This window comes from Haematobia irritans, chromosome 2 (assembly GCF_050003625.1).
Source record: "Haematobia irritans isolate KBUSLIRL chromosome 2, ASM5000362v1, whole genome shotgun sequence".
NCBI lineage: Eukaryota > Metazoa > Arthropoda > Insecta > Diptera > Muscidae > Haematobia > Haematobia irritans.
In genome coordinates, this window is record NC_134398.1 from 206,188,461 (window position 1) to 206,193,242 (window position 4,782).

At 32.2% G+C, this 4,782-nt stretch overlaps 1 pseudogene; it reads right to left on the reverse strand.

Annotated features, from left to right (window-relative positions):
• Positions 1–774: 774 nt before the first annotated feature.
• Positions 775–4,363, reverse strand: LOC142225251 (protein disulfide-isomerase A6 homolog; annotated as a pseudogene).
• Positions 4,364–4,782: the final 419 nt, after the last annotated feature.

The following is a 4,782-nucleotide window of genomic DNA, read 5'->3' on the forward strand; positions in this document are numbered from 1 at the left end:
TGAATTTATTACCCACAACTAGTTGAGCGATTCCCTCCTTTTTAATAATGGACTAAATATTAGTAGCATACTAACTCTGTAGGTGCAAAATCAACTATAGCTCCTAATATCGGACATTTCTGCTCAGCTTGTGACAAGAGTTCCATAAACATGTACTCCTTTATATTCTTAAATATGAAAATCCAGTTTATTTATCACCCAAATCTATACCATCGATACCCCACAAACAATGTCTACTAATTCAGTAGGGATGGTTTAGGGTATGGTATAGTCGGTCCCGGCCGACTTTCTACTTTACTCACTTGTTGTATTATATTTTATATCCAAACGGTCAGTTAAAAGCCTGCAATAGTAAAAGACTTTTGTTTGTTTTATTCAATATAAATTCCTGCAAGTGTGATATACTATATGTATTTCCAGGCCGGAAATCGACTTTTCTACAAATCGACTTTTACTGTTGGCCTTATACGAAAAAGTCGAAAAATCGCCATAGTATTACAAAGGAAATATGATTGTCCGGTTTAATTGCAGCTACAAAATTTAAAAAAGTTCATATCTCCAAATTTTTAAAAAGACGAAAATTCAAAAGTTTTCCAAATTTTAGAAAGAATTGAAAGTGGAATATCATGCAATATTTCTTTTCCGGTTTAATGAGTAAAATCATGATACAATTATGTATGAGGTAGCCTTATTTCATCAGGTTACTTTGAACGGCTCATCAAAATGTCAAAAAATTTTGCTGACATTTTTAAATTATGTTGTTGTAATTAACGTCTAAAATTTAAATAAAACAAAGATAACGCACAATGGTTTTCCTTCGCAGGCATCATAAAATGAGGATTCATCGATAATCCCTACTAATTCTGGGATGGGTACATTTGCCACATGTTTGTCTAATGCCCAAGTGACAATGTTAGAGGATGTGCGTCCACCATCGTATTCTTGGGCATCGGATGAGCACTTCTTGCCAGCGGGGAAGTATTTAATTGTGGGATGGCTTCTTACACCATATTCGGCAGCCTTGCTTTGATGTATCGTAGCATCTAGGGCACCCAGTTTAACTTTACCCTTTAGTTCTGTAGCTGTTCTAATCCATTCAGGGGCCAAGTTTTTGTTATGACCGCACCAAGGGGCGAAAAATACAACCAACCAATCGTTTTCAGATTGAAAAACCAATTTATCAAAGTTATCGTCTGTCAATTCAATGATGTCAATGACGTCATCTTTGCCACTATCTCCACCAGAGGAGGTACCACTGCTGCCACCTCCAAAATCCGCTTGAACTTTTTTTTTTAGCTTCGGCCAAATCCGGCTCCGCAAAAGCTTTTGCCGTACGTTGTCCAATGTAGTCCGTGGGCGAGCGTTTTTTAGCACCAAATATCTTGATTGTAAGGAAACCACGTACACTATATTGATCACCCAAATATTTGTGCTCATCAGCATCCACAGCTCCTACTTTGATGACACCCTTCAAAGCTAGAGTCTGACAATGGCTACAACAGTTTGCATAGAATCCAACAACCCAAATGGCATCATCTTGAACCACAAGCCAAATACATCCAAATTCTGAAAAACTCAAAAGGTCGATTTTACCAAATTTTGGAATAGTTGAGTAGACGAATAAATTCTGATTACAATACCTATACTATTTGCGTCCTTTGCTTTCATTTTTAGGTTTTAGTTTCAGCGATCAACTTCTTCTAAGCGAGCCTATTTTTAATTGTGAGAACACAATTTAAAGGAAAATATGTTGCAATTTTACTAATGTAAAAATGTGTAAAATTATGCACCTTAAAATTTTGAGAAGTCAAAAATTCGATGTCTCCAAATGTTCAAAAAGTCAAAAACTCAGTTGGATTTTTTCAAATTGTCAAAAGAGGCGAAACAGCGAAATGTCAAAATTGTAAAATAGGAGAAATCTGGAAGATTTGATTTTGGTTACAATGCTTAACTGCTACCTTTTGACTTTTCAATGTCATTTTTGCACTACGATTTGACCTTCGTCTGCAATGCCGTCGTTCCAAGGACATACCAAAACAACCTTGCATGGCGACAAATGTGTTGACACTTGATAAAAGTATGCGCTGTTCCATAGACTTTGTCTTCACCTCAATTATATAGGTATTGATTCCGAGCCATAGAAGCAGAGGATTGATCTAATGATCAATTTAAGACATGATTCCCTTTCAAATTTGAGTCCTGTGTACATGTAAAATATATTTTTTTTCATAATGTATATTTTTTAAATTAAAATCTATAATTGATACCGTCATTTGCGTAGATGAAGCAATTTTAAATAAAATGTTATTTGGATTAAATAATTTCTTAATTGAGTAATAAAGTTCAAATATAAATCCCATAAAGCTAATTGACACAAATAGCATAAAGGCGGAAGAAATCTTTACAGTGGAGCGATACAGATATTTTAGACTTAATTTACTAAATAATACATCTTTCCCTAAAGCCTATAAATGCTCTACCGTATTGATTGTGCCATTTCAGTGTTTTATTCCAATTAAATTATTAAAAATTTCCATCAGAAAAATGAATACAATTCATTTGCAACATTTAATTACGGTAACAATTAAAAAACCATGTTTTACAAAATTCTTCGATTAAAGCCCACATAAAGGAAACAAATGAAACAATAAAGTTCACAACAAAAGCGAGACGCAATCGTATTTTCACATTAACGGTAGTCATGCTGTGAGTGCAGTTAAATAATAAAAAAAAAAACACGAAACAAAGCAAAAAGAAACGAAAGACTTAAGACACAAACTTTACATTAACTACTCACAATTATAGTGAAATTAGCAAAGTCTAAATACACACAAACACACAGTGTACTAAAGACAACCGGCATCCAACGCATGTGAAAACCAGTTGAAGAATTATTAAAAATCACATTTCATATAAAATTGCGATATGCCAAAGAGACAAACAATAATACTTCCCCATCAGGCGGATAACAGAAAACGGTTGAGAATTAGCTCCTACACAAGAAATGCATTTTGCCATAATTACTAATTACGTGTAAATTAATAATTAATATACCCAAAAAGGTAGCCGAACATACGTAAATTTAAAAGACAATAAAAAAGTTTACCATATTTGTATACAATTTATGTTAAATTGAAAATGAAAAAAAAAAGTCTGTACATATCTGGGTTGCCCTTGGTCTAGATGCATTGCTGATGATGATGACAAGCGGCATGTCAATACAGTTTTTGTTTGTATTGTTTTCGCTAAATGAGAAGAGTTGATTGTTTGTGGGCTATTTAAAAACTCATAAATATTAAGTTTGTTAAATGAAAATGTCGAAATAATATGAATACCGCCTGTTGATCTCAGACCGACTTAAATTGCACCACTCTGTATGAAAATGAGACAAAAACTGTTAAACGGGGATTAAAAGTGCAAAGATTTTACGATGACGGCATTAAATAGTTGACTTGGTAAGATGCCAATATCGAATGTATGTAAATTGTTAAACAAAGAAATCCTCTCGAACGTGACTAAGGTGGAAATGGTTGTTAAGGGGTATACGTATTTTCTTAGGAGAACAAAGTGCTGAAGTAATCTGAATTTTTCTTATTTGATCGAACTTAGATTACAGATGTGAATGAGGGTCATAAGTTCGGTTGATCATATACACAGAAAAAGTCGTTCTTAAACTGGTGTTAAAATTTACTTAAGTTTTATTGCAAAAAATATATTTTAATTTAGTTTATTTTTAAAATATTTTAAATATATCTCAGAAAATTTATGAAGTTGACATAAAAATAGTTCAACACCAACAAAAGTAGACAAAATTTTCTAGTCATGACAATTTCTTTGCAGTTGTTTCTTCCGATTGTGAGAGAGCATTCAAAATTTTCTATGATCATATGGGTGATTCTTAACAAAACTCTTTGTGAATAAAAACTTTACTATCGGGAACGAAAATTCTAAATACAGGTCGAATATAATAAAAACATCCCTTATATATGTTAATGTTAGCTTTAAATTTTAAATACATAGATTTTGTAGAATACATATACTGAAAACTGTTGATATCTGCTAATATTGTGATGGATATTTATATCATTATTTTATTTATTAAACATAGGACCGACATTGTCTTAAACTTGAAATATAGAGTTCAATTGACATCAAATGTGAAATTATGATCTTTTTTGCATCCATAAAGAAATACGACAATTTATATCATTACATTTACTGTATTCCCCGTCCAAATATAACATTTTGCTCAAGGAGGCATTTATACTCCTTCCCTGCGTGTAGTTGTAGATATTTTTATTTCATGAAATATTAATTTACCATATTCTTGTACCACACAGAGATTTTTCAAACGCATTAGCATTGTATGCATATAAAATATCAGTTTTACTTACATATAATGGATATGTAAGAACTTTCGATTTCCTTTCAATGAATTTCGTAGGTTACTCTACAATGTAACATAAATAAAAAAATTGTCACTTTTGTAAAAGCATTCAAACAAAACTCTAAATCTATTAAGGGAATCCAAGCGTTGTTAAAATTCCAGCATATACCTTGTGAACATAAATTTTGCATATGTTGTGATATCGAATTAAATTTATTGTAGTAATTTTTCATTTTCTCCAGAGCTATAGAACAATAGCCAGACATTTCAGCACCCATAATAATAACCGCAAAGAAGAGTGGATAAACCACCATTTTAACCAATATAAAAGGTGTCAGACGAAACAAAACCACAAGAAATGGTTGGACAATGCAATACAAAAATGATCACTATTT